Here is a 27,821-nt window from a genome sequence, read left to right as displayed (position 1 = left end):
TATTCTAACCTGATCATTTTTAATACTCAATCACGCCAATATTATGTTTAATTAACCGACTGTAGGAGTGACCAATATTACAGCTATAACTCACCTATATAAGCCTATACTTCTGTAGTCATGGCTATAACTAGCATTTAAATATATAAGATTCCTATTCTTTGCTTATAACACCTATGCTCTGCCGGTGGCCGAGACACAGTTATGGGTCCAGTTTAGGGTATATTATTTTTTTGTACTCCTCATTTTACCTATACATTAGCTCTCTCAATTGTGTTTATTAATGCTGCCATTTTTAAGGTGAGTATATACTGTATCCCTAAAGATACTGCAAAAGTAAATATTAACTGTACGTTACCTAGCCTACTTTGCGGTTTTAAGCACCATTATATACTACATAGAGACGAGTTATCAACTATCCCAGAACTAAATATTGTGCAACATTACCCTAACCAGGAGCTCTTCCTTTATTGATAGGACCTCATCCACAATATATTACATAATACCCAGCCAGCGAACACAGAGCCGGATAGCTAACACACTCAATAATGAGCACAAACTTACCCCGTTATTTTCAGACATAGAGGCCAATTTATTAAGTTCTGTTTGAAGCTTGAGGGCCCGTGTTTCTGGCGAGTCTTCAGACTCGTCAGAAACAGCAGTTATGAAGCAGCGTTCTAAAGACCGCTGCTCCATAACCCTGTCCGCCTGCTATGAACAAGCGGACATGAATCGCCACAATTCAACCCAATCGAGTACGATCGGGTTGAGACCTCCCTGCTTGCCTGCGATTAGTCGCGAGTCTGCACGGGCCGTTGTTGCACCAGCAGCTTTTGTGAGCTGCTGGTGCAATGCTGAATACGGATAGCGTATTGCTCTCCGCATTCAGCGAGGTCTTGCGGACCTGATCCGCACTGTCGGATCAGGTCCGCAAGACCGTTGTTAAATAGGCCTTAGAGTGTATTGATAAAGCTACAAACTTCAGTATCTCCCTTATACCTAATCTGGAATTTAATCTAGCCTCAGAAAAGTAATTAAGCACAGATCAAAATTTGGATAGCATTGTTCCTGCAATACCACTAGCCCGTGTTATCTAGTGTATTTCACGGAGCGCCTCTTGTCAGCTGCCTCTCTATATACGTTATGTTATATCCAGTGTTTAAAATAGGTGTCTTATGAAGTACATTTACTCTGAGTGTTTATTAAATATTTTAGCATACTGTATGTTATTGATTGACCAGAAATATATTTCCTTTTGACTGACATTGGGCCCAATATCGAAACCTGTATTTATCTATTTTTTTATATGTATATATTTCTACGAAATAGCATGTCAAGTATATAGTTGCCTGTTTTATCAGTTGGCAACGAGCGTCATTGTTAAATATCGGATGACACTAACATTAAAATTGTAGTACTGGTGGTGTCGTGTCAAACAAGTTAGACATGCTCTGTTTCAAAATATCTCGAAGCTGTACAATGCTAAACACGCCACTCCGCCCCCCCCATATAGAAAATATTTTATTATTATGTCACAAAATTGTTTTTTTACTAGCTTATTGTTGTATGTTCTTCAAATGTGACATTTCACTCATCTATTTCATATCCTAAGCGTTGCTTACCCGCTGCTTGATATTAGCTATTGTGAAGCCCAAAAGTCTGTGCCAGTCTGACATCATTCAGTTTTTGTGACCAAATGGCCCATAAGCGGCCATCCAATTAGTCAGCCATTTAAGCTATCATATTTAGAAAATAGAGTTTGGAGAAGCCTATATATTGTCATTTATTGTTGTATTTTATTTACCGTTACAAATCTATAGTAAACAATGGTATAACTGTTCTTACTGTTATAAGGCTATCATTGTAGGCTGTTTTTATCACAAAACCTTTAAAAAAAAAAAAAAAGCGTTCTGTCATAATGGAAGTTACATTTTATTTGTTCAAATGTTCAATCACAAATTTCCACTAATCCTAGGATTTACTATCCCTATATTTAACTCTTTTAAAAAACCTTCGCCTGTGAGGCCAATAACATAAAAAAATACAGATGGGAGGAGTGTTTTTTTTATTTTATTTTTTAATGATAAACAAATTTAATAATAAACAATTTTCCGAAAACAACCATTTGTTTTATTCACAACATATATAAAGTGACAAATTTTTACAAAAAATAAAAAGATTTTTCAAGGAGTCATGTTAAGTATATTATTTTTTAACGCATTGATAGCACATAAATGGAGAATCTTCAATGTTTTCCGGCCTATGTGACTGTTCAATGCACATCACATGAAACCAAAAAGAACAGCTGTCGCACGCCACCTAGAAAAATATATATATATTTTTATCATTGTCTATTTAAATAAATAAATTGTATTACTTTAATTCAGATTTCAATTTTAAAGATATATTATTTTGCATTTATAAGATATATCCTATATAATAATAGGACAGGTATGTTTGTCCGATGCAGTCATGCGTAGTATAGACTGTGCAAGAATCCGTGACGAGGGTGCGTGGCCGGCAAAAGTCCCCTTATGGGGTGTGGACGGATGGGAAAGTGTCGGGTGGATGTGGCCAGTACGTGACCGGGCTTGGACGGGCGGAGCACCCATGACGAAGGGGTTGTTGTAGCCGTTAGTGCCATGATGGGGCGTGGTCGGGCAGGAGTTGTTGTGGCCTGAGAGAGCAAAAAAGAGGGGTATAAAGCGCAAAAGAGGGGGGAGAGAGAGCAAAAAGAGAGGGGGAGAGAGCGCATAATAGAGGGGGGAGAGAGATAGCAAAAAAGAGGGGGAGAGAGCAAGGTGTGGGACCGCTGTAATAAAAAAAAATGGCCTTATTTAAAAATTTATACTGTTAATGTTCTTAACCATATTGGTCTAGTGAAATCGAAATTAAAATTGTGGGGTTTTTTTTTTGTTTTGTTTTTTAATTTTTTTTATTGAGGTTAAAGAAAATACAGTACAAGGTAACCACTTACATAAGCCCTCAACCTGTAAGGGCAAATTATCAAAATATAAAAAGCTGATCATATACATAATAATACAGTACTATTCTGGGGCATAAATGAAAATATACAGTTCAAAAACTAGTAGCACCCCGGGACAAAATGCCAGAGAAAATTCAAGTTTTATAAAGCAACCTATGTGGTTAAAAAAAAGAACAACAAACTAACCTCAGGTTTTTCCATTAACATATAGGGCCCTGTATGACCCTTTAAATCTATAATTACGCAAATATGTCTTCTCATAGCTAGTTTATACGGCCACTGACCGCATCAATTGCAAATATAACCAGTGCATATGAAAATATAATACATAACAAACTATAATGCACACACAAATTAGTATAGGGTAACTTATAGAATTACAATCTGGATACCCCTGAGGATAAATCAGAGAGAAGGAGAGGTAAAAAAAAAATATAGAACAAAACAAAACCCAAACCCCCGGCAACTTGTATCTAACCATAACCATGGGATGTGTTGAAGAAAAAAGTAAGGTTCACGCCTAGATTAAACACCCAGCCCGGGCAGAAATAAATAAATAAATAGGTTAACCACAAAATAGGGCTGTATGTATGGCTCAAGAAGTGTTTCTGGTTTTAACATATCTCGGGAAGTAATTTAAGTTTAATAGAGCAAAATATCAGAAAATAAGACTAAGTCATATCAGAGTTTCTGTGTATCGTTATTTTAACAGAATAGGGGATTGATATTGGGGGTCTTAGGCAGCAGTCTAAGTACAGATATAAACAAGGGTGCCACTTGATCTTATTGGCAGTGTGCAAAGAGCATTATACAGTGATCTATATGCATTATGAATAAAAAATCCTAGTATCATACAGACTATACAGGGTCAGCTGCCTCGGCAGCCCCCTGGTAATCACCATATAGTCCTCGCTGCTATATTAGCACCTTCCCCTCTGCTATAGTAAAACTCTCCAATCTCACTTAAATTACATATACTTATTGGGTTAACAGTGGGAACACACAGCATCATAAACAAGAGAACTTAGCCAGAACAAGAGTCATAGTCATTGATAATGTCAATATCATATAGCCCCACTGTCTCTATAAGAGTTAACCTATGCCAGATTGTTTCTTCCAACAGAGGCTCTCATCTGATACCAGTCTATTGCCCAGGACTTCAAACACACCCTCCAGCAAGCAAGAGTCCGTGACCATCAGTAAGAGTTCTTTGTTAAGCTGTAAGACAGTCTGAATAGCATCCCACCCTGGTTTGATGCAGGGGATCACGGCTCGTCTGTGGGTTTTGCGCCAAGGGCGCCTTCTCAGCACCCGACCCACAGACTCACTGAAAAAAGGTAAACCAGTTGCGGTAGTAAAGATCAGCTGTTCCCGTGGTGCTTTCATCTTAGAGTGGGCCTCAGCCTGCGACTCAACATCTCTAGGTGTCGTAACTAGCTGCGGCTCTAAGCTAGATGTCTCAGTCTTCATCGGACACACTATGAATATGTTCACCAGCCGGGGATTAGGGTCATCTGTGTCAGTGCTGTTATAGGGTGTTTCCTCTATGTAGCCGAGTTTGTTAGTGTCACGGACTGAGACGCCTTGTAAATCTAGACCTGGGGTTCCTTCTCAATTAACTGAAAATGCGTGTTGAGCACCTCCAGGACTAATAATTCCCATTCTTGTAGCGTAGCAGCCATTTTAGGCTCAGAATAGATTCTTCTGTAATTCGTCATGAACTCTCTTCCTTGTAGTAGCGGTGATATCCAATAGCGGCAGTTAATTTATCATGAAAATTATGAAAATTGAATTCCAGAATATAATTGAACGTCAGCACAAATGACTGGAATAACTGACAGGTCAGAGTAGCGGGGGGTAGAGAGAGGTATAGGCCGCTTCAAGGCCTCTGCTGCGTACCTTCTCTATTCAGGTCTGCGTTTTCATCTTAGTATATACAAGGCACATGAATCTGTTCCAAAATTAGTGCTTGTCACAGATTTTCTGAAATTAATAGGATTCAACAGGTATAGGAGAGAAAACCAGCAGCTTTATCAGCTCCCATATACAGATATAGCTTAAACAGCAGCCATCTTGGTCGGTGGTTGGGCACGCCCCCCCTAAAATTAAGTATATATTATTTTTGTTATAATGTAATATTAATTTATTAATTAATAACTACCGCAATCACACAATTGCTATGTAGTTTTGCTGAAAAAACTTTAAGGGGACCATTTATCAAGCTCCGTATAGAGCTTGAAGGGCCGTGTTTCTAGCGAGCACCATAAACACCAGTTATGAAGCAGTGGTCTAAAGACCGCTGCTCCATAACCTGTCCGCCTGCTCTGAGGAGGCGGACAGAACTTGCAAGAAACCCTTTCGAATACGATCATGTTGATAGACAACCCTTGCTAGCGGTCGATTGTCCGCGAATCTGCAGGGGGCGGTGTTCCACCAGCAGTTTACAAGAACTGCTGGTGCAATGATAAATGCTGACAGCATGCACTGTCGGCATTTATTGATGTGCAGCGTACATGATCTGCAATATCGGATCATATCCATCCGCACCTACATAAATTGGCCCCTAAATCTAATTAAAAATTTGAATTAAATTTTTATATTCCATTATGTAGCATTATTTAATCATTCGTCATCATATTTCTTAATAATAACATATTTATATATAAATTAGATTTCAGAGACCATACACATCATATTAATCTCCAACAAAAAATTTAGGATTTCTCATTGTCTAAATTTATCAATCTCTGACAGACATTGCTTTACATAATTGACCGTGTTTTCTATAGCTCTCAGATGAGAGTCCAATCGTGTTATTTTAAATTAAACACAAGCTTTACATTGCGCTCACATGAAAGCCTGCCCTATATCAAAGCAACAGCCAATCACGCTCGGTATGAGCTGTAAATCTTAACTTTCATGCTAGACCTGTTATATGTAAATGATAGACCAATAATTTGATGAACATGGTATGGAATCAGCGATGTAGTGATCGTTGTTTCATCAATCTGTCTGCATGTTGTCCTGTTTTAACATGCATTAATAGTTAATAGAGCGTGTTTATCAATCTTGCACAATTCCGTAAGTCTTAAAACTTTTGTAAATGGTGGCAGTGGACTGTAAAATAATTGAGGCAGTTGACATTATTTTTAAGGGGCTTTAATTTTAGTCATGTAGTCCAGAGCAGATATTTTTGCTTATGCTTTATTTGTGTCTAATTGTTTCATTCTCTATCTCTCTTGACAACTTCTGTTATGTGAATATGTTATCTCTCGTGTGCTGCATTGGGCCAAGCAACCATCTCTATAACAAACAGTTAATTGCTGTGGTTTTCTCCTTGTCCAAATTAGACTCGGCTACTAACGGTTTCCTGTGCACTAGGCCAGTGTGCATGAAACCAAGCCAGTACCTTATAAGGTAGAGTGTAACGCTATTTCCCTAACAGGTTGTTGAAATGGAAACTGTCTTTCTGAAATTGTTCGTCATTCTTGTAAACTTCACAATTACAGGAAAATGTATGTATTACAATAGGTGTGTCACCCAGCAATTAGGTGGAGTGACCTTTAAATCAAATACTATTGGTGGATACATGTTGGTAACGTGACCTGTTGTAATCTGTTAAAACTGAATGCTGGACTGCCCAGCTTCATAATTTGATGTCTGCTAAATTCTCCCATGTTGATCAACTTGGTACGTGATCAATAAACAAAATATCAACAAAGAACGGGAGTATTTCTTGACTGTGGATATTTGTTTCATGGAAAACAACAAGACGACTATTGACAGCCTAACCATTGAAATGCACTTTGCTGATTAAATTGCTTACAGTCATTTATATAATATATATATATATTTAAAATAAAAAAATGACCCATTGTTCACCTCCTTTCAATTCTTCTCTTGAAGTTTCCATTGTACATATTCTGCACAAATTCTCGATGTCAGCTGTATAAATAAAAAAAATAAAAAAATTTAATTTAAGTTTACATACATTAAATGTGGTAATCTCAAAAACCACATTAATGTTTTAAAAATAAAGTAAACCAATGTCAACAAAATAAGTAACGATTGTCAAATAAAAGGTCTGCCCTGTAGTCTTCTTCAAGTTTCGTGTTAAATATAAATAACTTTTTTATAACTTTAATAATTTCCATATTCAATAACTTTTTTTGCTTTAACACGTTATTTTAAATTTAAATCATAATTTCAAATTATAATCATACTCTATTCCGAGGGCACCACAGCCTGCTAAACCTTTATAACAAAAGCTGCTTCTTCAGAAGAAAAGAGGTTAAATTTTAAAAACTTTGAAAAAGTATGTATGGAGGACAAGGTAGCCGCCCTACAAATCTGCTCCATGAGGGCCTCACTCTTGAAGAGCCAAGGCGAAGCCACAGCCCTAGTTGAATGAGCCGTAATCCTCTGATGAGATTTATATCCTGCAGATTTGCTTAAAATCTTTAGTAGCTTGAAGATAGAAATTAAATGCCAGAACCACATCAAGATTATGAAGTAACCTCTATTTAGAAGAAGGGTTAGGATACAAGGAAGAAACCACAATCTCGAGATTAATGTTTATATCAGAAACAACATTAGGAAGAAAACCCAACCCAGTACGAAGAACAGCCTTATCCGCATGAAATACTAGTTAAGGAGGCTCACATTGCAAGGCAGCCATCTCAGAAACTCTGCTTGCCAAAGCAATAGCCATTTGAAAAAGTAGCTTACAAGACAGTAACTTATTGTCAAGCGAATGCATAGGCTCAAACGGAGCCCTCTGCAAGACCTTAAGGACCAAATTTAAACTACAAGGAGGAGCGTTAGATCTAAATACAGGCCGGATACTAACCATCGCCTGAACCAAGGATTGAACATCAGGAATCTCAACGAGCCTCTTGTGCAATAGAACACATACAGCTGAAATCTGCCACTGCAAGGAACTATCATAAAGGACCAACTCCAGACCATCCTGTAGAAAGGAGACAATCCTGGATACCCTTAAACTTATGCCTGGAGAATCCACGCTCTTCACACTAGAATAAGTAGGTGCTCCACACCTTAAAGGGACACTGAACCAAAAAAAAATTCTTCAGTGATTCAGAAAGAGCAGGCAATTTTAAGCAACTTTCTAATTTACTCCTATTATCAAATTTTCTTTGTTTTCTTGCTATCTTTATTTGAACAAAAAAAGGCATCTAAGCAATTTTTTGAGTTCAGACCCTGTACAGATCTTGTTCATTGGTGGGTGAATTGATCCACCAAATCAGCAAGAACAACCCAGTTAGTTCACCAAAAATTGTCTGGCATCTAAACTTGCATTCTTGCATTTCAAATAAAGATTCAAACAGAGTGAATAGAATTTTATAATAGGAGTAAATTAGAAAGTTGATTAAAATTGCATGCTCTATCATAATCACAAAAGAAAAAAATTGGGTTCAGTGTCCCTTTAATGATAGATGTGATGAGTGACCGGCTTACGAGCTTGAATGAGAGTATCAATCACTCTCTTTGAAAAACATCTCTTGGCTATGACCGAGCAGTCAATCTCTACGCAGTCAGCCTCAGAGAATATAGATGTTGATGGACAAAGGGACCATGTTCCAGCAGATCCCTGCGATAAGGTAATCTCCATGGAGGAGATGAAGACATCCACAACAGGTCCGCAACCCGCATCCTTTGCTGCCATAACGGAGCAATGAGTTTTGCGGATGCTTGATCCTGCTTGATGTGGTCCACTACAAGATGAATTGTTAAAGGATGAAAAATATCAATTAGATTGAACTTCCAAGGCACTGCTTATGCATTCACTAGTTTTGCCTGAGGTTCCCTTGCCCGTGACCCGTATCCGGGTAGTTTTGAATTGGGCATGGACGCCATGAGATCTATCTCTGGCGTCACCCATTTGTTGCCAATCTCAACAAGCACCTCGGGGTAGAGAGACCATTCCCTCTGATGAAAGTATTGTCTGCTGAGGAAATCAGCCTCCCAGTTGCCCACACCCGGAATGTGGATTGCTGACAGAGAGCAGTTGTAGTCTTCCTCCCATTCCATAATCCAATATAGATCCCCCATTGCTAGGGAACTTCTCGTTCCCCCCTGATGGTTTATGTAAGCCACCGAGGTAATGTTTGATTGTAAAAGATACAAAGGTACGAACACAGGAGAGGCCAATCCTTCAGAGCATTGAAGATCGCCGAAGAGTCAAAATGTTGATTGGGAGGAGAGCTTCCTTTCGAGTCCACCTACCCTGTTCCATTCTTTCACCCCAAACAGCTCCCCATCATGATAGACTTGCGGCCGTAGTCACAATCTCCCAGGATGATCTTCTGAAGGACATCCCTTGGGACAGGTGATCTGGACAGAGCCATCATTAGACATTATCTTGATCGGTTGTCCATAAAAATCTGTTGTTCCAGATCCGGGTGGTCGCCATTCAACTGCCTCAGCATGCGCAACTGAAGAGGTCTGAGATGAAACCTTGAGAATATAATGTTGTCTATGCTGGACGCCATGAGCCCAATCACCTCCATATACCGGGCCACAGAGGGCCTGAAGGAGGTCTGGATGTAAAGATAAAAAAGTTATTTTTCAAAGTATATGTTCTGTAAGAAATATCATCATGGATATTGAGTCTATTATCGTACACAGGAACTCCACTCTGGGAATGGTAACAAGAGAACTGTTAACAAGAGAACTTTTTTAGAATTTTATCTTGCATCCATGAGATCAAAGAAGAAAAAACAGAAGAGCTGTCAAATGTTCCTCTGACAGTCGACAGGATGGAACCTGAACAAGAATGTTGTACAAGTATGGGACTACTGTTATACCTATGTTTCTCGCATTTGTGAGCAGAGCCCACAGAAACTTCGTAAAGACTCTTTGGGCAGTAGCTAGACCAAAAGGAAGTGCACCAAACTGGAAGTGCTAGTCCAGATAATCAAATATTAGAAATTTGAATTTCTTGCTGTGAATTGGAATATGAAGGTAAGCATCCTTCCAATCCAATCTATTGTAGTCATGAATTGTCCTTCCTGAACTAAGGGAAGGATGTACCTTTTCGTCTCCACCTTGAACAATGTGACTGACAGGATGTGTTCAAGCACTTTGTCCATAATTGTGCAAAAAGTTCACTCCTTCTTTGGGAACAAAAAAAGGTTTGTGGTAGACCTCATTCTGCTAGAGGTACCAGTACAATAACACACTAGAAAAGCCTCTAGTTGTTCTGGCCTTGAAGACAGTTTTGACAATAGTAATCTGCCCTTGGGTGGATGATTTTTGAAAGCTATCCTGTATCCCTGAGCGATCACCACCAATACACAAGTGTCTTGTACGTCCCCAAGCCAAGCCTCCAGGAGTGATAGTCTGCCCGCGACAGACGATCCAGCGAGGAATTGGGTGACGTTCCTTCATGCCGACTTTGGTTTGGCAGTTTCTTTTTCCGATAGGACTTGTTCCAAGACTGAGGCGGTTTCCAAGTTCCCTTGGACTGATCAGGCTTAGCGAAGTACAGCTGGCGTTGTGATTTGTCTGCACAAAAGGACCAAAAATTAGATCCCTTAGCTTTGATCTTATCTTTCCTTCCAAAAGCCATCCATGCCTCCAGTAACCATGAATTTTATAGAGTCCAAGTCACAACCTTGATCAATTACAATAATACAGCTTCTTATCCATGTGCTCTTTAAACAAAGAACTATCCTCAAGTGGAATAGTAGTGCGCTTTGCAAGCGTGGAGATAGCGCCATCCGCCTTATAGACGGAACCCCACAACTCCAATTGAGATTCCGGAACTGGGAATAATTTCTTAAAGGAAGAAGTGGAAAAAAATTCTTTCAAATTTCATTCTTTATAATGTACGCCATTTTTACGAAAAAAGGAAAAACGTGTTATAACCCTGTACTCGTAAACTCTGTCACGCTTAGGAATAGAAGGTTCTGCAAGCAACTTAGGCTCTGGAACCTATAACTTAGCCAAAACCTCTCTTAACAGAAATTACAAGTGCTAAATCTGAAAACCGAAGTCTGTTTCCTCCACAGCTGGAGGCTTAAAGGCAGAAGTTTCCTACACAGAAAGTTCGTCCTCCGAAGTATCAGACGTCTCTATCAGCGGATAATCTTGTATAGATAAATTAAAAAAATAATTAAATTACACCTGTGAAGAATAGCAATATTTAACCTTTCTATTGCGCTTAGCAGGACGCGGTAAAGCAACTAAAGGCAGCAGACAACGCTGTCTCTAAGTTGGTCATTAAAGTATGCCGGTAAAAGGGCCCCTCCCAAAGAGGGAGTATTAGCGCTATGGGAAGCTGCATGAGTATATGTAGATTACTGTAGGGTGCGCACCTCAAGGGAATTAGACCCCTCAGAGGTGGATGGCTCAGTGTTACTAAAAATCTTTGTTTTCTTAGATATAATTACTTTATCAAGGAATGTGGAACATAATTAAGCAGGAGTATATACCGTATCCTCCTCACAATTTAAACAGTAATTATACATTGAAAAAGAGGAAGTACCCTCTTATGTATCAGAGTACTCCATAGCTTGTGCATGTAGTATGGACTATATAAAAAGATAAATTTCACCTTTATACCCCCAATGGCTTTGGCACTCACCACCTCCTATGAACAAGACCCCACCGAGAAACCACTTACTCTCACTTAAAGAAAGTTCAAGATAGATAAAACCAGTAAGACCACACCCGGTCACATGGTATGCCATGCAGGACCGTCCCTGTTACAGTGGAAAAGTGCTCCAAAAATAACTTTTGTTTTAAGCTCTCACAAATCAAAAGTAAAATCTGTACGTTACAACACCTGAATGAGCCTCATCTCACACATGTTGCAGCATAAACATAATTAAAAAAAAAAATATTTTGTAAGTCCCCCCTGTAGAATAATCCACTTCCTGATATATTAACCCTTGATTCTATACAGATAAAAGGAGTCACACTGTGACCCTGTCCTCTTGCGTTATCATACATGTATAAATAATGAAACAATCTTATCAGAATCAATGCCGTGGAACAGGAACATGGCCTCTCAAGTTCTCAATTTTGACAGACTTGTAGCATCGCTCCTGACATGTACTTGAGTGATAGCAACAGGCAGTGAAAATCTTAAACACTGATTGCTTATGGATCTGTTAGTACAAGTCTGGATGGGTTCGCAGAAAGACTCTCCCTGCATCTCCAGACCCTAACTTTCGTTAATGCTCTCACTGAGAGGCTGACAACACTACTTAAAATCACAGTTGAATACCCTCCATAAGAGACTACTCCAAATCTTCCGACACTTCTCTGAAATTCCTCTAGTGACAAAAGACAAAGAATGACTGTGGATAATGGGAGTTGGAGCGGTATTTAATCCTTTGGCTGTGTTGTCTTTGCCTCCTCTTGTCTGTTGGACATGTTCTGTATTTAATACTAGTAAGAAATGAAGACATTGAAACATAGATATTGACGGCAGATAAGAGCCATAGGCCCAGCAAGTCTGCCCGATAATACCTAACAGTATAAATTTATCTAGTTTGTAGTATAGCCTTATGCTTGTCCCATGCATTTTTAAAGTCCCCCACAGTGTTTGTCGCTACTACCTCTTGAGGAAGTTTATTCCATAAATCAAACACTCTTTCGGTAAAGAAGTGCTTCCTCAAATTACTCCTCAATCTACTACCCTTTAGCTTGAGATCATGAACCCTTGTTCTTGAATTTTCCATTTTATGTTACATTCCCACAGCCTCAGTTTTACTAAGCCCTTTAATGTACTTGAAAGTTGCTATCATATCACCTCTTTGGTCATTGAGCCTATCCTGGTAAGTTTTATTTTTTAGACCATGTACCATTTTGTTAGCCCTCCTTTACACATATTCAAGTTTGATAATATCCTTCTGAAAATATGGCCTCCAGAACTGCACACAATACTCAAGATGAGGCCTAACTAATGATCTATAAAATGGCATAAGAACCTTACTATTTCTGCTGCAAATAACTTTACCAATACATCCACACATTCTGCTAGCCTTACTCGCTGCATTACAACATTGTTTACTAAGTTTGAAATCATCTGAAATAATAATTCCCAAGTCTTGTTCCTCATCTGTAACAGTCAGTAAAGTGTAATTAATTCTGTAATTAACATTTGGATTTTTCTTCCATAAATCCATTATTTTACACTTTGCTGTGTTAAACTTTAGATCCCAGTCATTTGTCCAATCCTCCAATTGTTGTATATGACTTCTCATTTTGTCTGTACCCCCTGGAACATCCACTCTGTTATAAATTTTTGTATCATCTGCAAACAGACATACTTTCCACTGTATCCCTTTGCTGATATCACATATAAATATGTTAAACAAATCAGGCCCCAGAAATGACCCCTGAGGAACACCACTAGTAACAACCCCTCTGCTGAATGAACTCCATTTACTAAAACACTTTGTTTTCTGTCCTTGAGCCATCATTCGACCCAGTTCACAATTTTTGAATATAGACCAAGGAGATACAGTTTGTGAATTAATTTATTGGGTGGGACGGTGTCAAATGCTTTCCTGAAATCTAGATATGCTACATCAACTGCTCCACCCTTGTCTAATAATTTTGTTACTTAATCAAAGAAGTCAATTAGATTAGTCTGACATGACCTCCCTGAAGTAAAACCATGCTTATTTTGGTCCTCTAAATTGTTTGTCTTTATGTAAGTCATAATTCTTTCTTTTAAGAGGCTTTCCATTAATTTCCTTACTACTGAAGTTAAACTAACTGGCCTGTAGTTACCAGATTCTTCTCTACTGCACTTTTTATGAATGGACAGTTAGCACTGATCGAAGTTCTTTAAAAACTCTTGGATGAATATTATCAGGCCCCACTGCCTTTTTAACATTTATTTTTAATAATGCTAACAAAACCTCATCCTCTGTAAAAAGATTACTGTTACGCTTGTTTCTATTTGTCGTTGCATCCCTTAATGTAGACATTCTATCTTCACAATCTTTTGTGAAAACAGAAGAGAAGTAATCATTGAGACAGTCTGCAATCTGCTTATCTCCTTCTATTATTCTACCATCAGCTGATTTCAATTTTACTACTACTACCTTATTTTTTCTTCTTTCACTGATATATGTAAAGAATGTTTTGTCCCCATGTTTTACTGACTGTGCTATCATCTCTTCTGCATGAGCTTTAACCTTCCTAATTAACTGCTTATTCTTTTTTTGTTGTAGTCTCCATATTTTCATATCAGCATCTGCTTGTGTGTGTCTGTAATTTTTATAAGCTATCTTTTTGTCTCTACAGCATGTGCTACTTCTTTGAAAATCAAAATTGTTTTCTGCTTTCTTTTACTTTTACAGACATGTCTAATACAGTGTGCGGTTGCATCTAAAATGGCACCTTTGACAAATTACCACTGTTCTTGAACCCCTGTAATAAGAGTTTTCCCTTTTAAATAGTTCTTTAGGTATTCTCCCATTAATGAAAAATCTGCCTTCCTAAAGTCTAAAACTTTTGTTTTAGTCTGGGTGGACAGTTCCTGCACATGAATACTAAACCAAACATATTCATGATCACTGGAATCTTGGATTCTAACCTACAGACACATCTGAAACTGTATCACTGTTTGTAAGTATTAGATCTAATATAGCTTCCTTACGAGTTGGTTCCTTAACCAATTGTGCAAGTGATTCCCCTAATTGACTCTACTAATATTAAGATGTAAATAATTTTTAATGTTTATTATCGCTTAATACAGTTTTCTTATTACCTTGCATACAAATACCCCGCAAGAGACTGAATCATTTTGGTTTGGGTGTGTTATAGCTGTGTACTTAATTTCATTCCTTTTTCCTTCAAAAACTTTCTGTAAAATTGAAAAAAACATAATAAATGTTAGATTATTAAAAAAAAATCAAAACAAAGAATAATAAAAATTAAAAAACGGTATACATTATTATATTTTTTATGCATTTTCAATACTATTAAAAATTAATATTAAAAAATAAATATATATTTTTAAATTTTTAATTTTTTTATTTATTACCTTGTTTTTATGTTATAGCTTAGTCTCAGGGTATTGCTGAGTGACATTACATATATACATATACGTATATATATATATATATATATATATATATATATATATATATATATATATATATATATATATATATATATATATATATAGTGTAAGATAAAATAAGTATGTTATCCATTAAATATTAGACTTGGACATGCATAAAACCATTGTTAAATTAAAATCCATTTTGTCACGATTCTGAAGCTAGACCCAGAAATCAAACCCCCTCTTTTTAAAAAAAAAAAAATGTTTTGCATATATTATTTAAAACCCATTTACTAAAAGATCACCAGGTCCCCTGTAGGGACAGATACACTATAAGTGTGAAATGATGAGTCCTTTTAAGCAAGCAACAATTCATGATGGCCATGAAATGTAATTATTTCTTATCTATGTTTTAAGTTTTCCATATTGAGTTTGTATATAAACACCTTAGACTCTATGTCAGTTTCTAAATTCCTTGTTATTATAGGTGAAATGTAACAGTTCATATGAAAAGTAAATTTGAAATAAATTGTATAATTATATGATTTATTTTAAAAACAAGCGATTATATAAGATTTTCAACGGCCATAAATACTATAGTGGATGAATGTCCGCTATATTAAATAAATTGCTGAATTGGTGATTTTAAAATCTTAAACAACCAACTGCAGAATTAGTAACATCTTCCTTGTTTTGAATACATCAGATCAATGCTTATGTAATTAGTGATGTAAATTATATCATATTTTTATACACTCAGCAAGAGATAGACTAAATTTGGAGTCTATTTATATTAATAGTAAATGAGAATAGAATATATATATATATATATATATTTTGCTAAAATTATTTAATATGGCGATCACTTTAAATTACATATATGATCTAAGATGCTGAATGAGAAATGCAATATATAACAGTTGATAAAATGAACTGATATACAAATAAAGTAAAAAAATGATATAAAAATTATAATTTTAGTAATGAAGCGATATAACTTCAAAGTTCACAAACTAATGACTTATTCAGAGAATGATGAAAGTATGTTGATTTATCTCTAGTACAGTCATAGAAATGTGACTAATAAATACATCTCTTAACATATGCAAAAGTTTGAAAAATGATCATATATATATATATATATATTCTATTATAATCATGTCTGGTTTTAAAATACATGTGTTCAATTGAGCCAGATAGTCACATATATGTTGGAACATAAAGTCTATTAATACTATTAAGTAAGTTAATTAAATATACTTAAATATATTAAATATACTTTTTAAAATAAATATAATAATATAGATATTTAGCTAGTATTCACGAATGACGCTACATTCTAGTTCTCTGTTGTACGCGGGTGTCCAACTTAAGACAATTAAATAACAGTTTCAAATAAAAAAATGATACACAAGTTCCGAAAAAGTGCATACCAAAATTAAAAAAATTATTAGAAAATAAGTGTGCTTTATCATAATGATAAAAGCTCTAACATATTAAATAATAGGTGCTTTTGATGTTTAACTTTTCTTATTGACTAAAAAAGAAAATTTATGCTTACCTGATTAATTTGTAATTTATTTTTAAAGACACGATGAGTCCGCGGATCTTCGGGATATTCACCTCCTGGTCAGCAGGAGGAGGCAAAGAGTACCACAGCAGAGCTGTTAAATAGCTCCTCCTTTCCCTCCCACCCCATTAATTCGACCAAAGTTAGGAAGAGAAAGGAAAAGCCAAGGTGCAGAGGTGTCTGAAGTTTATAATAAAAAAACAACCTGTCTAAAAGAACAGGGCGGGCCGTGGACTCATCGTGTCTAAAAAGAAAAAAATTATCAGGTAAGCATACATTTTCTTTTCTTTTTAAAGACACGATGAGTCCACCGATCATTATCCTTACTTATGGGATACAATACCAAAGCTATAGTACAAGGATGATAATGGAGGGACAAGACAGGGAACCTAAACAGAAGAAACCACTGCTTGATTTTACTATATTTAAAGAGGGTGTTAGCGCCATTGTTATTTATTTTCTTTGTGTGAAAGCAAATACTCCTCTTCAGCCACAAAGAAAGAGAAGTAGCCGTAGCTTTCTGTCCCTTACGTTTCCCAGAAAATACCACAAACAGAGCAGAAGACTGACGAAAGTCCTTAGTCGCTTGTAAGTAAAACTTTAAAGCACGGACTACGTCCAAATTGTGCAGAAGACATTCCTACTGAGAAGAAGGATTAGGACACAAGGAAGGAACAACAATCTCATGATTAATGTTCCTGTCTGAAACAACCTTAGGAAGAAACACTAGTTTAGTACGTAAAACTACCTTATCTGAATGGAAAATAAGATAAGCCAAATTGTATTGCAACGCTGATAGCTCAGACACTCTTCGAGCTGAAGAAATAACAACAAGAAATAAAACTTTCCAAGATAACAACTTAATATCTAAGGAATGCATAGGCTCAAACGGAGCCCCTTGAAGAACTTTAAGAACTAAATTTAGACTCCATGGAGGAGTAACTGGTTCGAACACAGGCCTGATCCTAACCAAGGCCTGAACAAAAGATTGTACATCTGGGACATCTGCCATTTGTTTGTGTAACAAAATAGATAAGGCAGAGATCTGAGCCTTTAGAGAACTTGTCGATAAAGCCTTCTCAAAACCTTCTTGGAGAAAATACAGAATTCTGGGAATCCTAACTCTACTCCATGAGTAGCCCTTGGATTCACACCAATAGAGATATTTGCGCCATATCTTATGGTAAATGTTTCTAGTTACAGGCTTACGTGCCTGAATCAAGGTCTCTATGACCGAATCCGAAAAACCCTGCTTGGATAGGATTAAGCGTTCAATCTCCAAACAGTCAGCTTCAGAGAAACTAGATTTGGGTAAAGGAAAGGTCCTTCCTCAACAGAAGTCTCCAAGGTGGCAGGGAGGACATGTCCACCAGATCGGCATACCAAATCCTGTGAGGCCAAGCAGGAGCAATGAGGATCACTGATGCCCTCTCCTGCTTGATTAGGGCAATGACCCGAGGCAGAAGCGCAAACGGGGGAAACAGGTATGCTAGTCTGAAGGACCAAAGAACTGCCAGAGCATCTATCAGTTCCTGGGGTATCCCTGGACCTTGACCCGTATCTCAAGAGCTTGGCATTCTGACGAGATACCATGAGATCTAACTCCGGCAGACTTCATTTGAGAATCAGATTGGAGAACACTTCCGGATGGAGTTCCCACTCTCCCGGATGAAATGTCTGTCTGCTCAGAAAGTCAGCCTCCCAGTTGTCCACTCCTGGGATGTGGATTGCTGACAGATGGCAAGAATGGGCCTACGCCCACTGGATTATCTTGGCTTCCTCGGTCATCGCTAAGGAACTCCTTGTTCCTCCCTGATGATTGATGTAAGCCACTGGCGTTATGTTGTCCGACTGGAATCTGATGAACTGTGCCAAAGCCAACTGAGGCCAGGTCACAAGAGCATTGAAGATCGCTCTTAGTTCCAGGATGTTTATAGGAAGAACAGACTCTGTCTGAGTCCATACTCCCTGAGCCTTTAGGGAACCCCAGACAGCTCCCCACCCTAGAAGGCTGGCGTCTGTTGTCATAATCACACAGGGTGGTCTGCGAAAGCAGGTTCCCTGTGATAGATGATCCGGAGACAACCACTATTGAAGAGAGTCCCTCGTCTCCTGTTCCAGGTTTATTCGAGGAGACAAGTCTGCATAATCTTCATTCCACTGCCTGAGCATGTCTAACTGCAGAGGCCTGAGGTGAAACCAAGCAAACGGGATGATGTCCATTGCCGTCACCATCAGTCCGATTACCTCCATGCACTGAGCCACTGACGGCCGAGGAGTGGACTGAAAGGCTCGACAGGTATCCATAATCTTTGATTTACTGACCTCTGTCAAAAAAATAATCATGGATATAGAATCAGAGTTCCCAAGAAGGTCACCATTGTCTTCGGAATTAAGGAACTCTTTTTCCAGATTTACCTTCGGAATTAAGGAACTATTTTCCAGATTTACCTTCCACCCGTGAGTTCTTAGGAAGGATAGCACTATGTCGGTATGAGATCTTGCTTGTTGACAAGATGGCATCTGGATTAGAATATCGTCCAGATAAGGTGCCACCGTAATGCCCCGCGGTCTTAGAATCGCCAGCAGAGACCCCAGAACCTTTGTGAAAATTCTGGGTGCCGTTGCCAGGCTGATAGGAAGAGCCACGAACTGAAAGTGTTTGTCCAGAAAGGCAAACCTCAGGAACCTGTGATGATCTCTGTGGATAGGAACATGTAGATATGCATCCTTTAAATGCACTGTCGTCATAAATTGACCCTCCTGGATCAATGGAAGAATGGTATGAATAGTCTCCATCTTGAATGATGGAACTCTGAGAAACTTGTTTAGACTCTTGAGGTCTAAGATAGGTCTGAAGGTTCCCTCCTTTTTGGGAACCACAAAGAGATTTGAATAAAACCCCTGCCCCTGTTCCTGTAATGGAACGGGAATAATTACTCCCAGGGAGGAGAGATCTCTTACACAATGTAAGAACGCCTCTTTCTTTATCTGGTTTTCAGATAATCTTGAAAGAAGAAATCTTCCTCGTGGAGGAAAACTTTTGAACTCCAGTTTGTATCCCGGAGACAATATTGCTATTGCCCAGGGATCCTGAACGTCCCAAGCCTGAACGACGAAGGAAAGTCTGCCCCCTACCAGATCCGGTCCCGGATCGGGGGCATGTCCTTCATGTTGTTTTGGAATCAACAGCAGGCTTCTTGGATTGTTTACCCTTGTTCCAATACTGGTGGGGTCTCCAAGTAGGCTTAGATTGTTCTGGTTTAGAGGAGGAAGAGAAAGAATTTCCTTTGAAATTTCGAAAGGAACGAAAATTACTCTGTCGTCCCTTTTGTCTATTTCTCTTATCTTGAGGGATAAAATGACCCTTACCTCCCGTGATATTAGAAATAATCTCTTTCAACTCCGGACCAATCAAATTTTTCCCTTTGTAAGGAATAGCTAAGAGCTTAGTCTTAGATGAAACATCCACAGACCAAGGCTTTAGCCATAAGGCCCTGCGAGCTAAAATAGAGAAACTTGACATTTTCTCTCCCAGTTTAATAACTTGAAGGAAAGCGTCCAAAAGAAATGCATTATCTAACTTAAGAGCTTTTATCCTGTCTTTGATCTCATCCAAGGGAGTTTCTCTCCTGAGGGCCTCAGATAGAGCGTCAAACCAATGAGCTGCTGCATGCGTAATGGTAGCTATGCACACAGCTGGTTGCCACTGCATACCCTGGTGTACATAAATCTTCTTGAGTAATCCCTCCAACATTTTTATCCATCGGATCCTTAAAGGAACAACTATCCTCTATAGGAATAGTAGTTCTCTTAGCCAAGGTTGAAACAGCTCCTTCCACCTTAGGGGCAGTTTGCCAAACCTCTCTAATTGAATCAGCTATTGTAAACATCTTCTTGATGAGAGAAGGAGAGAAAGGAATTCCAGGTCTCTCCCATTCCCTATTAAAAATTTCAGAGGCATTATTAGGAATTTGAAAAACATCTGTAAAGGAAGGCACCTCACTGACGAGGCCCACAATAGGCCGAAACGTACGTCTGGGGTTTTGCTGTTTCTCTCGTTCAGAGAGGGATTGCCTGTTATTTCGGGGCTGGACTGTACTGTGAAGTCAGGATCAGACGTATATTCTTCAGGAAAGTTCTCTGTGAAAGGCACATTTTGAGCAAAAAGAGGCTGCTTCTTGGGTGGTAAATAGACATAGAACAAGCTATTATGCGATTGTTCGTTCCCAGGTTGAGCGCTTCTCTCTTTTTATTTACCTCAAAATATCTGTCTAATTTGCTAGACTTTGGAGGGACAACCATCACTGTGGAGTCACTATCGTCTAGGGTAATTAAAACCTCCCTAAGTAACAGACGAAGATGTTCTAGTTTAAACCTGAAGGATACCACTTCTGAGTCCGTAAAAGGTAAAAACTACTCTAAATCTGAGATTTCACCTTCAGATGCAAGAGCATGAACCTCTTCCTCGGAACGGTGGGAAGAGACTTCTGAAACGGCTACAACTGAATCAGAAACCTCGCTGACTGCAGAAATGGACTTCCTCTTGCGATGGTCCTGCAACATTGGAAAGGCAGACAAAGCATCAGAGATAGTAGAAGACATAAGGGAAGCTATGTCCTGTAGTGAAATTCCAAAAGGAACTACAGCCGACGCACAGGGCACTGCTGGTGAGGGCGATAATTTTTGGGATGCTTGGGGAGAAAGTTGCAGCATAAATTGACCTTAATCAGAAGACTCTTGGACAACATCTGCCTAAGAGGAGATTGTCTCAGAAAATTTTTTATCCCTAAAACTCACAGTCCTTTCAATACATGTAGGACAGAAAGGGATTGGTGATTCCACATTTGCATCAAGACATAAAGCACATGTAACATATTGCACCCCATCTTGGGTTATCTTTCCTCATAAAATATTGAATATTTAACAGAAAAAACTGTGAAGAAGCAATAAAATAAAATAATCAAAAAACGTTACTGTCTCTTTAAATGCAAACGGTTTTGCTATTCATTTTGTCAAAATGTTAATTTTTGGTGTATTTATAAACGTTCAGAAAAAACAAGTATAAAGTACACCTCTGCACTTCAGCAACCTGCTGAGGTGCTACTAACGTACCAAATGCTACCGTATCCCTCTGTACAACAATCCGTTACCCGCATTCAGTCTCTGAACTGGACTAGGAACGCATTCGTGCTATGAGCGCATGAAAATACAATACATGCTGCTCCAGCCCAGAAAACAACCAGCCCAGCGTAATGACGACCTACAAATGTGAGGAAAATATCACTCAGTGCAGAGGCATAAAGAAACAGGAAGTCACGCCCATTGTGGGCATACCCCAGGTCTGTGTCTCCCTCTCTAAGGGAAAAACTAGCGTGGAACTACCGGAGCCCTCCATTTAAATAAAAAAATAAAATGAGCAACATAACTCCAGCCCCAGTGCCTGCATTAAATCACTGCCCAAAGAAAACTTTCAGCCTCAAAGTCTAAAACCGTCCCCATATAAGTAATGTTTTCTATTAACGTCTTATGTACCATAGTGCTAAGTATCAAACACTGAGACTTCTTTAATCCCATAAAGTTAGCACTTACCTCAAATACTGCATGGCAGTAGGGCAGATCACAAGCTTGAGAGGTCCTCTCCCTCACATCAGCCTGAGAAATAAAACAATGCTGAGTCAGTAAGTACCTGAAGATGAAGGATACAGGGCAGCTGAAACATGGGAGGCACAGTGAGAATTATGTCCCACAAGTTCACATAGCTCTAAAGCTACCAAAAGCTCTACTGAAGAGACTGATATGGACTAAGGCTACAACCCAGAACAAAGTATCACTCTCTGGCACTACTTTAAAAATAATAAACTCTTGATTGAAGAATCTAAACTAATACCTCACTTTACCTGCTCCTATCACTAACGTAGGCAAAGAGAATGACTGGAGTGGGAGGGAAGGGAGTAGCTATTTAACAGCTCTGCTGTGGTGCTATTTGCCTTCTCCTGCTGACCAGAGGTTGAATATCCCATAAGTAAGGATGATGATCAGTGGACTCATTGTGTCTTTAAAAAGTAAATGCAAGTACAATACTGATTGTATATTCAAGTTAACTTACAGAGTTACATTTTTGCTTTGTTGAATTTGCTCTACTTGTTCTCTTAAAGAATTTAGGTAAACCACACATTTTCCAAAGGGTACATCACCTGTGTTTAAAAAAAAAAATTAAAAATATTTACTATTTAAATACGATTCACATACATTTAAGAAGCGTTCAAGATAAAGATTGGAGCACACTACAATATGTTCAATCATTTTTTTTTATTTTTTTTTATATAAACTCAATACAAAAACCATTAATTGTTTATATAAAACAGTTTAAGATTTTAAAACTATAGAATAGAAATTAGAATAAACAATTACCTTTCTCAGTGGTCTTGATTTTCCTTCCCACAAATTATTTAGAGCAAAGTTGTCAATAACACATGCTTGTTTTTTAGAACTTTTGTTATATTTTTTAACCAGTAGAAACAGGTATGCATTAATAATCTGCAAAAAAAAAAAATTCATAACTTTATGATAAATAAAGAATGTTTAAAAAGTAATTAAACAGTGAGTGCAATGTCTTTACAAAATTAGATATATTTTAGAAAATTTGATATACATTAGACTAATTTATGGTACATTTTTGTGATCATAATATAAAAATATCATAAAATAATAGTTCATTCGTCTTAGTAAATATTAACATGCACATTTGAAGAAAGTGTAAGGGTACATCATCATGAGTGATCAATCCTAATTATATTGTTCATCAATACATGATAACATTAATTCATGAGTGCATCATCATACAATAAAGTAGAGCATCAAAAGTATAGAATCCAAAGGTTGCGGACACTATTACATTTCAATCTATATTACAGCTTATAAAAAAAGGTTATATTTAATTTTTAGAAATTAATTTATCTGTTTCATAGAATCATTATTATTATATTATTATTATTTATGATGTCATGAACAGATACATTGAAAACATGGTAGAGAATATGGAGTACATAAGCAAGTAATAACTTTAATTAAAAGTTGCAAATGGCCTTTGTAATATTACTCATCTCCACTCTTTCAAAGATAAATATCCATAATGGTTCTTTAAAAATAAAAGACACAACACAAAGAAGATAGAGGTTTAACTAGTATCTATAATAGATGACATATTTATAGAAATTTAACTATAAACATATATTACATTGTAAGCTTTATCCATGATAATCTACTTGTATTTTTTTTATTTAAATTTTAATTTGAGGACATTGGTTGTGAAGTATATCATCACATTCACAATATTTAAAGACCCTAAATTCATTAAGCTCTGTTATTTGTGGATAAACACACAGTACATAATACCATTGTATTGTATGTCTTCTGTGATTTTATTTGCTTACATGATGCATTTGACAGCATAATATTGAATATCTTAATGTGCTTCCGCATTATTATAGCTCGCTGCGGCAACGCCAATGTCAAAAAATGAATTAGAGAAGGTGATAATTGTTCTTTATTGTTGGATGTGAAATAGTTAATGGTTGTGGGCAGCTCTGCTTAGCTATTTAGGGCTGTCAACGTCACCTTTTTATTTGAAGTAAAAATAACATTTACCAAACAATAAACAACAAAATTATGAATTCATGGTTTCGATAGGGCATTTCATTGAAATCCACTTTTCAACTTAATCATATTATTTTTTATCAGTTCTCTTGGTATTTATATTTGAAAAATATTTAATGAAAGCTTAATAATAAAGCCTAGATGTGTTACTTACCTTTGTTACGCTTGATGATTGGTGTTAAAATAAAAACAATGACTATACAGGTTGCTGATACAATAAAGTTCGAAATGAAAGGCTTTCATTTTTTTATTTTTAAATAAACATACCAAGATAACAATAAAAATTTGATAATAGTAGTAAATTAGAAATACCTTTTACAAATATATGTTCTTTCAAATTCATAAACTATATATTTTCTTTTGTTTACCTTTTATTTTTTAATATTCAAATATACTCATACTCAAAACTCACCTGGCTTTCAAGTTGCCTGGTTTCAGCCCCAACACATCCAAATCGAAAATTGAATATTGACCAATTTTTTGAAACAAGCAAATTTCCAGTAATATTTTGCCATATTTCGTAAATTACTGTGAATAAAAAAATATATATTTTATTATAATATATATTAATTTATTAATAGTGTGATTTACTAACACATACGTTGACTATAAGACTTCTGTTCCATTTCTGCTTCTTTTGAATCCTTTTTTGCGACAATTTCAGACACTTTATTCTAACTTATTAAGTCTTGGAAATGTGAATTTGGTATTTCTATAATCTTTTTTTTCAACATAATTGGATCCAGTTGCTCCTACAATTTTAGATCCCTTATTATCGCTTTTCAACTCTTGCACATGCAAATATGTTATTCCTATAATCTTCTGTTTTTCCAAATTATAGGATTCAGCTGCTGTTAAATTATCTGATTGATCTATAAAAGATTCTTTGTTCTCATTATTTAAATTCGATTGTATTCTTGTTGATGGTGTTTTTTTTTAATAGGTCCATATTGACCATCTCTGGATTACCATTTTCTTTTTGAATCTTGGCTACTTTGCCGTCAACGCTAATCACTGTATATGGCCCAAGAAATGTATTCTCTAATTTCCCACCTTTTCTCTGCAGTGATTTCCCTTTTTTTTTTAGAACCATGTCTCCCATTTTGACTGAAATATGAGTTTTTAAATTCTCTTTCCTTTTCTTAACATTTTCTTGTGATTTATTAACATTTATGTTTACTATTCCAGAAAAAAAATGTAGTATCTCGAAGCCAGCATACACCTCTTCCTTTGCTACAGCTGAGTCCACAAGATCATCGTTCACCTATAAGTTTAGAAAAAGAAAAGATATTGAAATAATTGAACATTTTTATAGCTTTAACAAGTAAAAATCTATTAATGAAAAAAAAAAAAATCCAAAAAGTAGAAATAAAAATAATAAAATAAAACAAATGTCTATATTTTGCAATAGCAAAGTGCTACTTGTATTTATTGCCATATAAATTGCAAAGAAAAAGCAAACAACATGTAAACATTGTGTATTTCTAAAACAAGGACAAAATTTAGAAAACATTTTTTTTATTTTTTTGGTGGTTGTAGATGTGTAACAGATTTCGGGGGTCAAAGTAAGAAAAAATTGGTTTTTTTTTTTATTATTTTATCATATTTTATAAAAAAATTAAGAGTAATTTATAAGATATGATGAAAAAATTGTTATCTTTATAAAGTCCAGTTAATGGTGAGCAAAACGGTATATAATATGTGTGAAAACAGTAAATGAGTAAGAGGAAAATTCCAGCTAAACACAGGAGAAATGTAAAAATAGCCATGGTCCTTAAGGGAAATAAATTGAAAAATGGCCTTGTCATTAAACAGACACTGACAAAAAAAAATTCTTTCGTGATTCAGTTAGAGCATAACATTTTAATCAACTTTCTAATTCACTCATATTATCACATTTTCTTTGTTCTATTGCTATCTTGATTTTAAAAGCAGGAATGTAAATCTTAGCAGCCAGCCCATTTTAAGTTCAGCAACATGAAAAGTGCTTGCTTATTGGAGGCTTACATTTACCCACCATTAAGCAAGCATAACACAGGTTCGCAACCAAAAATGGGCCTGCTCCTATACATCACATTCCTGCTTTTTAAATAAAGATAGCAAGAGAACGAATAAAAATGTATAATGGGAGTAAATTAGAAAGTTGCTTAAAATTGCATGATCTATCTGAATCATTAAATAAAAAAATTGGGGTTAGTGTCCCTTTAAAAGACCAGTAAAGACAGTAGATTTGAAAAATCAACAAATGCAAGATAACAAGACAATGTAATAGCACTAACAATTGGAAAAGTTATGTCTATTTCCACTCCCCCTGTAACATGTGACATCCATCAGCCAATACAAAATTCATACACGTACCATGTGACAGCCATCAGCTAATCACAAATGCATAGTTATTCTTGGACATGCTCAGTAGGAGCTGTTGACTCAAAAATTTTAAATCTAAAAAGACTGTGAACGTTTTTTAATGGAAGTAAATTGGAAAGTTTTTTAAAATTGCATGCTGTATCTGAATAATGAAAGTTTATTTTGACTTGAGTGTCCCTTTAAGGGGTTAAAAAATTGTTATATGGCTATCCTTGAATGGCCTCTTTGAGTATTCTCTAACACTAAAAAATATATTTATATGTTTATATATTCTTTTCAGTGTTATTTCGATTAAGAAATAGTTTTTAAATACTTTATTATTATTTTTTTTATAGAACTCAACTCACACTTTATCTTATATGTTTCTATCGATATATAGCTTATCTTTGATATAATGCAGAAGTACATAATGATTATCTGCTGGAGCATAACTAGAATCAAATAAGCAGTTAGGAAATTAAATGCCTATGTGTATATGATGCTAAACAATTATAAGGGGGGTGCTGGATCCGACTAGTACAGACAGCATAGCTATATAAGTCTGCTATATTATTAATGATATTTTGGACAAAATATTTGCCTTTAATTGTTATTTTTTTTATGTCAATGATTTATAATTTTTTTTACATTTTAGGATATGCACAATTCACAAAATGTTTTAAGAAATTTTAAACAATCGAATGTAAAACAATTTTTTTTTTTAAACATTTTTAAATTAATTATTAATGTTCACATACATTTAATTGTTTAAAATAAATAAAAATTAATAACAAACCGCATAACTTTCTGGAACCTCTGACGGGTACCTTGCCTCCCTCCCATACACGAGAAAGTATGGTGAATATTTTGTAGTCATTTGTTTTTTTGTATTGATGCCAAATATTACAGCATCTAGATGCAAATCCCAATTTTCAGGGGTGTTGCCCACCAATTTACGTAATGACCTGCAAAAGACACATTTTTAAATAATTTAAAATAATATATGTACAATAAAATTAATAAATAAAAGACAAATATAAAATATATTTACCAATGTCTTGATTAATAATATTATCAATAAGCAATAATTGTAAAATAAAAGACAATACTGACTAGAAAGCACAACACACAAATTGATATTGTGTTAATTAATACTAAAATTCTATTATAAATCATTTCAAAACACATCAAGGTCATCATCAACTTAAGGG

General features: G+C 36.3%; 1 long non-coding RNA gene across 1 annotated transcript; it reads right to left on the bottom strand.

Annotated features, from left to right (window-relative positions):
* Positions 1-2,054: 2,054 nt before the first annotated feature.
* LOC128662262 (uncharacterized) lies at positions 2,055-27,588 on the bottom strand. The gene is made up of 8 exons (XR_008402733.1): positions 27,407-27,588; positions 25,487-25,528; positions 24,677-24,792; positions 23,020-23,145; positions 22,715-22,802; positions 14,739-14,834; positions 6,869-6,931; positions 2,055-2,319 (listed from the first exon to the last, which is right to left on the bottom strand). It is a non-coding gene; the product is annotated as an uncharacterized LOC128662262 (long non-coding RNA).
* Between the last annotated feature and the right edge of the window lie 233 nt (positions 27,589-27,821).

The sequence above is a fragment of the Bombina bombina genome, chromosome 6 (genome assembly GCF_027579735.1).
Source record: "Bombina bombina isolate aBomBom1 chromosome 6, aBomBom1.pri, whole genome shotgun sequence".
Classification (NCBI taxonomy): Eukaryota; Metazoa; Chordata; class Amphibia; order Anura; family Bombinatoridae; genus Bombina; species Bombina bombina.
The sequence above is the reverse complement of the archived record's forward strand: the minus strand, read 5'-3'. Positions and strand labels throughout refer to the sequence as shown.